This window comes from Malurus melanocephalus, unplaced genomic scaffold, assembly GCF_030028575.1.
Source record: "Malurus melanocephalus ecotype Western Australia unplaced genomic scaffold, MMel_1.1 scaffold_116, whole genome shotgun sequence".
NCBI classification, from domain to species: domain Eukaryota; kingdom Metazoa; phylum Chordata; class Aves; order Passeriformes; family Maluridae; genus Malurus; species Malurus melanocephalus.
Genome location: NW_026623348.1, coordinates 80,902 through 91,503, shown reverse-complemented (window position 1 = coordinate 91,503; position 10,602 = coordinate 80,902). Strand labels below are relative to the sequence as shown.

The window sequence follows — 10,602 nt, the reverse complement described above, 5'->3', positions numbered from 1 at the left end:
CCTCATGGCCTTTTCTGGAGTTCATGTCTGTATTTCTGGTTAAACGGTTGCTTATTACCATTTTAGTTACATTGCCAACATAGCTCAGCCAGGGCTATCATAGTAACACTTTCCTCCTAAAAAGTAGGAGGAACTAGTACAGAATTCAAAAGAAAATCCCAACCTCTCAAAACCAGCATGTGAGAGGTGTGTTTATATTGAATTGTTGGACAAAGTTGTGCAACCCTATGTGCAACCAAGTGTTGTCAGGCTGTGTCTCCTGCCAGGGATGCCACCCACATCTGTCTGGGTTATGCCTGCCTCAGCTCTTTCCTGCAGCCCTCCACATCGAGCTGAGCCTGCTGTTGCTGGGTGTTGCTGCTCTACCTCCAGCAGCTCTCCCAGGTTCTCCGGGGCTGAGCTCGGCTCCTCACAGCACAGCACCCCGAGACACTCCAGCTCCTCCTCRGGTTTCCCGACCCTGATGGGCCCAGGCAATGCAGTGAGCCTGGAGGTAAGTTAGCCCCCATTAAAGAAATGTTTTTATTAATGTGTTTTTAGATAAAAGGCAAAGTACAGCAGCAATTCAGCAATTCCCTATGAGGAACTGCCAGGTGAGGCTCCTGCAGGCAGCTCTTTGGAGGAAGCTTGCTGGAAATACACTGAAATCCGAGAAACACCACGTGCAGACCTAGAGCACTGGTTGCTGGATCAATTGTTCATTAGGCAAAGGCTGCTTCTGAGACTAGAAACAGAATTTGACTTGTTATAGTAAAAGCAGGATAATTTCCAGACTTCTTCAAGGACCAGTTTGCTCACTTTTATTCATGAGGTAATGAAAACAAACCTTCCCTCTCCGTAGCTCTTAATGCTCTTTCTGTATTGGTGGCCTATTTTTCTGCTTGAGGACGGGGAGGGACTGTTGAGTCACACACAGTCTCGTGCCTCCTCCTCCTCTCATTTAAATATTAATATGATGAATTATTACTAGAGCAACAGCTGTGCACTGCTCATATCACAGCAACATAACCTTCCCCTTCTCATCGGAGCACAGCTATTCCTGACTGCWGATTTCTGGTTGACCTTCTCACTCCTTCTGGATGACTTTTTAAAAAATTACTTTGTTTGTTCTGGTGGGTTATCATTAGGATAATTGTTTGTTCTATTCTTTCTGCTTAAATATTAATGATACTGAGGAAGTCAAAAGATAGCTGCAGTAATGGTAAGTTAAATGTCTGTGTGTATTCTCCCATGAGACCTGTTTGTTTAGAGAGGAAGAAGTATAAAGATCAACCTTTCTAACTAATACTTAGAAACATCTTTTTCTCTTTGAGATTTGCCAAAATAATAATATAGYTTTTTATAGAAATAAAATAATTTCATATTAATCAGCTAGTGTCTCAGTAATTCAGAGAATAGCTAACATTGTCCCTAGAAGTACTAACATAGTCCCTAGAAATCCTAATGCATTGCATTTTCTGTAGATAAAGTATTATAAGGAAGACTGCTAATAAAACCAYGAGACAACTCTGCTGAAAATAAATGTTTGGCATTGAATAAAGAAGGGAAGGGAAAGATAAAACACCACGAGTTAGGAGTTAGCTCAAATAGCATTGAAAATAGCAAGGTAAAGCATTCCTGGGCAGCTCTGGAAATGTTAGTAGGTGTTAAGTTTTGTGGRTAAAGGTCCTCTGAGCACCTTTCTCATGGTTCTTGTGCATGTGTGTGTGTGGTTTACAAACACACAGGTTTTCTCCTTGAAAATGTCACTCCTTGGAGTACTCTGGTGTTGCAGAAGGGTTTGTTGGTTTCTGCACCACTGTTCTGGAGAACGTAATGCCAGCAGGAGTGTAGAAATTGGGTTTACTGGATTTGCTTGTGCTTAGCATTGGATGAAACTTTTTGCTCTTGTTGCTTAGGGARAAAAAAGTCTGAAATGCTCTTACAAATATTTAAAAATTAAATGTTTATATTTTCATTTTAAAGTTTCCATTTTAAAATTTTGTTTTAGTAAATCATTGCTCTTGAACTCAAACAAAATACTTTCAATTTTAATAAAATATTATTTTATTGCTTTATTGAGGGGGGGGGGGGGCTTAACAGCTCATAAATATAATAGGAAACCTAAATATTAATCCAAATTTATAAATGTTGCCTTTCGTTTCCCACCCATGATGAAATCAGTAGAAAMGTTTTTTCCCCAATCAGCCTTACCAGTGATAAGAGAAAGGGAGAGAGAAGGGCTCTACTGCCAGAGAACTCTCCCCATTCAAAACCAGTGTCTAAGCCCATGCCTGCCTAGGGGCTGGGGAGAAGAAGGAATGAAAAGAGAGTACTGCAAACTGTTTCTGAGTCACTGACTGCYCTGATACAATGCTCAAAGTAGTGCTGTACCTTCTGAATAATTTTTCCACTCTTTTTTTTTTTTCTGAACAAACTCCTAGTGGAAATTAAGAGCCTCATCCTGACTGTATCCTGCAATTCCTACTGCAGTCCACAAAAGTAAAACCATGGACTGAGACATGCTCAGTGCCACCTATATAAATATATATATTATTGAGGTTTTTCCCTTGGTGTTCTGTACCTCCTAAAGTTTGTGGGACTTAAAAAAACTTGTTCACTCAGTTTACCATTCATATCAGGGATGTCTTAATTTCTATGCATATTATTGTACTGCAAATAATTTGGCAAAAAGGCTGCTTTTATAAAAAGCCTTGACAAACTTGTAGCATATGCCCCAGATAAAATCTCCTTTCAAACAGTCCCTTCAGATGATTATCTGCAGTGATTGCAAATGAACCTTGTAGCAATCGCATAATAACTGTCCTCGTGGACGGAAGAGAAACCTGCTGTCAGAACTACAAATAATTTACGTAACCCAATTTAAAGCTCTAACAAAATGTTCCCTGTTAAGAGGATTGTTATACTTAACGTGTGAGATGAAAATGCTTTCTGAAGGTCAGGAATGCACAGAAGATAGATTAGATCTCTCGAAAAGACAAAAAATAGGTTTTTGCCAGAAGTTTTTCTTCTGTCAGACTTTCAACTTGGCATTCTCAGAAACTTACATAAGTGCAGCTTTATTCTTGCAAATGCTGTGTTTGCTCTGCAGAGGGAGAGGAGCCTCAGAGATTCAGCTCTGCACATGGGAAAATATAACCAAAGGTAGACTGGGAATTCAGGTTTTTTTCTGCCACCAGCAGCAGCATAAATAAAAGCTTGTTTTAAAGAACACAAGGGAAGACTTGGAGAAGTATTTCCTAGATTCTGCCTGCCACGGCAGCCCGTGCGATGCTGCAGGCTCCAGGCAGTCTGTGTTGCTGCTGCAGGTGACACAGCCCCTCCCGCAGCAGTGGCTCCAGGTCCCGCAGGTGACAGTGGGCGGGCTCACTGCTGTGCTGCTGCGTTAACCCCTGGAGCAGGAGCGATGGGATGAGCTGTGTCTTGAGGTCTCCTGTTCGCACCTGCCTGCTGCTGAGTGACAGAGGGGTGGGACTGACTCTGCTGAGGCTGCAGATGGGGCTCCGAGAAGGACATCGAACCCAGGCAAGGCATCTGGGCAGAGTCCTGCACTCCTGGTGTTCAGTGACCTGGTTCCTTCTGCTCAGTTGGGAGTTAATGACAAACTGTCCAACAGAGCCACAAAACCTGAATTTGGCACATTGGAAAACTCCTTTGTGAGGTCTATTTTTTATTGATAGGGTTTAGGGGGGGTGGCAGGACTTGGAATGCTTTTGACATAGGATACAATGGAAAGAAAGAGAAATTACAGCCTTTGTAACCGTCAGAAAGCTGGGCTAATGTGGACATTCTCCTCATCCCCTGCACTCAATCATGTGGTTTCTGTCCATCTCTCCAATCAGCCAAAACCTGAGATTACAGAGAAGCAGATGATTTAAACACTTAACTCCTCATCTCCCTCACTGTCGCATTTCCCCAGTGGTTGGGGTCTCTCCCTGCCTGCCCTGGCACTGGCAGCAGCAGCTGCAGTGAGGAGTGTGAGATCTGCACCCAGGACACCAAGCAAGCAGCAGGTTTTGGGTGCTAAGAGAGGCTGTTGGAGCAAAAGAATAGGAAAAATCTTTGTCCTGGAGAGTGGGATGTTTTCTTACAGCCTCCTGCTTTGCACTGCTGAGGGCCTTTACCCAAAACAGGTTTGTGAAGGGGAAGAGAAGCTCGGATAGGGTCCTCTGCATCACAGCAATGGATGTCCCCTCGCTCCCCAGCAATCTGTGCTCCCCCAGTGACCTGTCAACCCTATCAAACTACCCACCCATGGGGAGGGCACTGACAGGGACATTTCTTCCTCGGAAACTCTCTGGGCCATGCAGAGACACGCTCCTTAACTCATTCCTGCGTGCAAGGCTCTTACCACCACTTTCCTCGACAGCTAGAGGCTTTYATGCCTGGGAACGTCAGGAGAAGGCACCCTGGAGAGGTGAGGCAGCCCCTGTCCACTTTTCTGTGCACCTTCTGCTGGAGAAGAACGTGTGAATGTTCCCATTCCGGGTACAGCAGAGAAGCAGGAGAGGCTGCACCTGCAGGGAGCAGTGTCACAGCATTTCGGCACTTGCAGCCTCTCGGTGGCTCGGGCAAGGCAGTTCTGATAGACCATGACTTTGCTGACAGCTGATTCTTCTGATGGAAACATTTTTGTTCTGGGTAGATTTCCAAATCTGATCTTCGCTGGAATGTTTAGCTTATTTTACAAGAACCAGGGCAGAGGATATCACTGATTTTGTCCTACTTAAAAACAAGCAAACAAAAAGAAGGTTTTAAAAGACTCTTCTTGTCTGTTTCAGAAGAGGAGGGCACTCTTGAAATCCAGAATCAAAAATGCATGTTTTATCTTTCTTGGTATTCATGAACTGGAGACCTCAGGTTTTGCAGATGGGGAAATCTATTAGCAGATAAATTCTCATGCTGTGAGTCCTGGACGTGCTCCAGCCCACACAACTCCTGAACAGAAATTTTCCTGTGACTGCATCCACAGGCTTCTGCAAGCTACGCTGGGATTGGGCACCTTAATTGAATTTAAGTGGACTGCTCCTCCYGTGTATTGCTTTTAGTGGCTCCTGTTGGCTCCAGCAGCTACCTGACTCATGTGTGGAAGAAACAAGGACCAAACAGGTAGGGAACTTGTAAGAAATAGGTTGGGAGAGAAAGCTTGTAAAAACGAGATTTTAGCTGGTCAGGAGAAAAGRAAAACAGAAACCAGGAAATGGGAAGAGACTTGGAGAAACTAGATGGGCTCTGAGAGACTGGCACAGAGGCTGTGCAAACACAGCTGCTCAAGGTGTACAGGCTCAGCTACTCAGGGGCTTCTGGTGCTGAGAAAATCAGAACTTCCTGGACAAAGCCTAGAATAACTTGCAAACTGAGAATTCAGAGCTTTAGGGATCTGTACTTGGCACCAGGAMCAAGGACTTGCAAAACTGAGTTGAAAAGATGAGCAGTGGAATAAAATACCAAACCCTTGCAAAATTCAGTTCTAGTAATCTTAAATCTGCTATTAAGGGCTACTTTGGCATTATTCATTTGTGACTCAGTTCAGAACAGTGGGGATGATAATATATATTCTGACATTCTTGCAGATTGTAGAAATTAAATAAATGGTTATTTGCAGAGCTCTTAAGCTCTGGTGGTTCTGTCCTCAGCTTGGGGCAATATGTGATGAATAGCACACAGGGCAGTACACTGATTTTATTTTTTGTTGGTATCCTGTTGCCAGCAATCAGGTGAGCACAGTCTTGTGCAATGAATGAAAGAGAGCTCTGAGCACTTGTGAGGAGAAAAAGGAATGTCTGCTCCTGCAGTAAAGCTGTATCCGAGCAGATAGAGCTTGTTCTGATTACTGTGACTGCCATGTCACACAGAGCTCCCGTCCAAGGTCACACAAGTTTCCTAGCTGTCATGAAGGCCCRTATTCCTATGTTCTCCCGCTAACTGAAACATTTCAGCAATTAGAAAGATAAAYGTACTTGTTCCTCTGTGTGAAAAGGTTCAAAAGTTTCCATTACTGCCCTGCTGTTTCCCTTGATTTTAGCAGTCCCCGCAGGTTCTTTGTTGACATTTCTTAGTTGACAGCAACCTGTTCAAGCCCTGCCTCTGCCTCCCTGCTGCCTAGCAATGATTACATTGCTTTGTTTACTAACAAACMTCTTTGGACCTGGGATGATAAACACAGGGTACAGGGTAGTACTTTGATCACAAATTGTACATGTAGTCCTTGAATCAATTTTACTACAAGCAAATTAGTTGCCTTAATTATTTAAACAGGGATATTATCACAAGCCATAATAATCTCACTTTGTACTTCTAGGAAGTATCTAGATAGTCCATGCAGTTGTAGAAATACCAGCTTGGGTAGTCTGTCAGGAGAAAATAAACAGCTGACATCTCAAAACCTTTGTTGRGTTGAGGGGGAAATCACCACCTTGGTTTTGATGAATATTGTGCTCTTTTSTGATATCTTTGTAAAACTTCTCTGACAGTCAGGCTTGGGAGTGTTGAGTCCTCCTTGGAGTTGTCCTTGGAGCAGGATGGCTTAGGCAGTGGCAATGAAATTCCTAGTCCAGCCCTGGCAGTGGTAATGAAATTCCTAGTCCAGACTCAGGGCTGAGTCTTCTGTCTGTCCTTGGTTTCTGGGATATACCTTTTCCAACACAGAAATCATGGATAGACTCTCCTGGAAAAGTTAACAGCAAGAAAAAGGTGAGAGGTTTGGAAGCTGATGTCTTCCCCCTCTAGGCCGTCATTTCAAGACACTGAAGAGTTTGCTCACTCTTGGCTGGTGGCTACGCTGGCTCTTGATTGCTTTGGGTGGCCGGATGAGAAGTCCCACAGCACAGACTGGCCTTGGCACAAAGAGCTTTCTACTACTGAACACGAGGGAAAGGGTTTGTGCACCTAAGCTGTGTGATAATGGCTGCAAGGGGGCACAAGCAGGTCTCTCAGCTGGTTTGTGGTGCTGTGAGCTGGGGACATCAGATTACACACAGGAACCTTGCTGTCACCCGGGGCACTGCTGGACTAGGTCGTGGAGCACACGTGARTGTGTTTATCATGTTGGAGTCTGCTGAATTGCAGCAATCATGAGAACTAAGTATTGCAATTGCAGCTGGTCCAAAGGTTGGAACTCATCTCCCTTGAGTCATCTTGATTGCTTTTGTTTTGGGAGTGCCCTGATTAAACAATAAGAAGAAATATGAGATAATGGTTAGCAACTTTTTGTGTTTACTAAAATAAGTTTATCAGGATTTGGTTTATTTTAATCAATGCTTAAATGGCTCTCTTGTGTTTCATAAAACACAAAGAATGAGGGAGGAATATCTTTTTGTTTTAAAAAAATATCACTTCAGGTGCATGGGGTATCTCTTTAAGTTTTCATTTAACCATTTTTGACTGTTGAAATTTGCAGTTGAAAACTGTTTAAAGATATGCTGGAGATAAGAGAATGCTGATGCACTTATAAGAAGATTTCTCTACCTCTTTATCTTTCTTAATTACAACTCACTTGCAGGGTAAATTTTGCTATTTATATAATGAACAAACCTCTAGGTATAATAACCAAATGAATGTTTACCTCTGTAAGATAACTTTCTGGGGTGAGAACTGCCTCTCTGTGCTTCCTCAGCACTGGGGTGTCCAGTGGAGGCATTTCTGAGAAGCATTCAGGTCATGAAGATCAGTTGGACCAGCTGGCACTGGAGCTCTCACTGAGCTCTGCAAAGGCTGACAGTCTTGCCTACCTTCTCTGSTACTCTCCTCTTCTGCACACACACAGTATGTGTATGTGGTGGTATCCACAAACAGGTGGATCTGTTTTTCTGTCCTGCAGTGTATAGGTGGACAGATATATTTCATTTGTCTAGCCCTTAACTGAAAAATTTGGGATGACCCAGTTTCAGCTCCATTGTTGCTCAAAGAGAGGAAATAAATCTTACATTTCCAAAATAACAAAGACACAGTTGAATTTCAGTCTTTACTGAAAAAAAAATAATAATTTGTTCTTCAGACTTAAAGAAGTGTAGATCATGGGTAAAATGAGTTACTCAGTACAAAAAATGTGTCATATATTATTTATTCCTTTCCTAGGTAGGACTGCTTCTAGGCTCTTCTGTCTGTCAGAAGAACAGATAACTCAAAAATCCTAGGTAGAAACCATCGACTCCTGAAAGTACGATGCTTGGTACTGGAGAAGGTTGGAGTCACTGTGTTAAGGTTACATCTGTTTTGTCATAAACTTAAGAATGCTGAGAGTTTGCCCCTACTCCAAATAAACCGTTTACTATGGGTTAAATTACTGTGCTTTGTCTTCATGGGAGCTGGTAGAAATAAAATGGGACCCAGAGTTAATGTTCCATTCTGTATTAGTGCTGTAAAGAGTTACAGGGAGTTCTTCAGATGAGATGAATAGACACAGTTAACGTCTAGGCATCTGTTATTGGAGCCCATTTAAAGCACTTTGAGTTGGAAGAGACTTTGCTGAAGCTAATGGGAAATGCCAGGGTAGGCAGATGATCCCAGTGTTTGGCACCAGTCAGAGCCTGGAGAATTTCCAATGTGTGTTGGCATTTATAGCATGCAAGGAGAGTGTCTTTTCTCCCCAAGAGTAAAAGACAAAGCGAGTTTAGACAATTCTGGTCAGTTTTTCCTCTTCAAAGGAAAAATTAATCTTCTTGGTTTTCATTGTAGTGCCAATTGCAAGCAAATATTTTTTGCCTGAGTTGTAATAAGAGGTCATGTGTTTCATAAGCCTAATACCCTTTGTAGCAAATGATGCTTCTATGCATTAATTTTTCCCCCCTGTGTAGTAGTCAATGGTGCAAGTCCTTTCCTCAGCATTTCAAACAGCTGTCTTCTGTAGAGTGGCCTGAGATCTTGCATCATTTCCTGTCATCTATCCAAAGCTATTTATAAGATGTCTGCTGATTCTGGCACATAAGCAAAACTCAGTTTTCATGAGAAAACAAATACTTTGGAAATGTAATCCCTCCCAGCAAGTGTCTCAAAACTGCTGAGAAAACCTGAAACAACCTTGAAAATCTTAATGAAAGCTAAAACATAAATGGTGCTGGGGAATATGGGGAATTGAATAGTACCATATGTTTTCACTGGAAATCTTTAAAAATGGATGGTGCAAGACGCACTGAGAAAAAGTTACAGAGTATTAAGGGAGAAGCGGTGTTTCCAAAATATATTTGTTAGTGAAATGAAAAGTTTGGGTTTTGATGTCTGACAATACAACAAAAGAGACTCAAGGTAGCTTTTGCAATGCTGAGTATTCACCATATAATGAGATGGTAAAWTTTCTATAAAAAGTCCCTACTTTTTGATATTTCTTAGATTTTCAGTCTCTTTAGCTTCAGGAGACTGACTGGGGCAGGAGTCTGGCAGGGACAGTTGCAGTCATGATGTGAAGCAGTGTGCTTCCAGTCAACCTGCTGGTTTTGATAAGTGTTATTTTGGGAATCCTGAAAAAGGGTGTTGGCCACAGCCAAAATGCACCCTCAGCAGCAGAAGTCCTATCGGCCTTCCACAGGCCTGCCCTGACCCTGCTGGCACCCCATGGCCCTTTATCTTTAGCCATCCAACGTGCTGCTTGCCTGTGAAASAGCTGCACCCGTGAGCTGGGGCACACTGGAGACCACTGTGTGTGGAGCAGATGGATTTGGAGGGATGACCTTTGCCTGAGCACTCACAAAGACACAGTTTCCTGAAATGTCTCCCAATGCAGTTTGTTTCATCCTCATTTCACAATACCCATGTGTTTGTATTGAGCTATGTCCTCTGTWAGTGTATTTCAAGAGGATTCTGATGTGGATGAAAATATTAGTGAATGTTAGTCCAATTTCTTCTTCCTTGTAAATGACAAACTCTGCAGCACCAGCTGTATTTACAATCACACCAGAAGCTTTATCTCTGTAATGCAGTAGGAATAAAATGCTACATGTAAGAAGGTTTACACTGCTATAAGAATGAACAAGAACAGTTCTGCGTAACAATATGTATATTTCTGCAATTAAATGCAACAGTTGYACAAAACCACAGAATTGTTCTATATAAATCCATCATCAGGCCTTTAAAACTTGTGCCCTAGAGCTGACWTATTTTCCAGCAGGGATTCAAAACCAAATCTATTTTTTGCTGAGAGCACCCATTTCTGCTTCCAGGGCATCTTTCCACTTTGGAGTACTCAAGGTATTACAGATATTTAAATAATATCTGCTGCCTTTCAGCTCCAGCAGCACTTTAGTTGGTGCAATAACCAGCACAGAGGCCTCAGACAACTGTGCTCCAGTGCCACTTCAATTGGCAGATATGTTCTCTTAACTACGTCACTTGAGATTTTGGAGGTGGGGGTGAGAATGGTGCCTTGCTGAAGGTCTGAATGGGGAAGAATCATTGCACTCTGAATTCTCTTACACCTGAAATTCCCTGTGCTAAGTGTTGTTAAAAACATAGAAATAGTAGGCAATAGAATTGCCTGACTTAATAAAACCATGTGATTTTAAGCAAGGGGCCTGCATGCAGCCAGCTGTATCAAAGTGTCCTAGATCACTGCTGATCTACCAAGGGGAAAAAATGACTTGTTCTAAGTGTTTAATGACTTTTTGTCCT

General features: G+C 42.5%; 1 protein-coding gene across 6 annotated transcripts in view; it reads left to right on the top strand.

The window, feature by feature from the left end:
- Window positions 1-313: 313 nt before the first annotated feature.
- Window positions 314-10,602, top strand: part of MAPK6 (mitogen-activated protein kinase 6) — a 28,349-nt gene continuing 18,060 nt past the window's right edge. Inside the window, exons 1-2 of one of the 6 annotated variants that reach the window (XM_057369858.1) lie at window positions 314-493; window positions 4,973-5,109. The gene's annotated coding sequence lies outside the window, so the exon portion shown is untranslated. The other 5 variants (XM_057369856.1, XM_057369857.1, XM_057369859.1 and 2 more) reach the window with 5 other exon arrangements.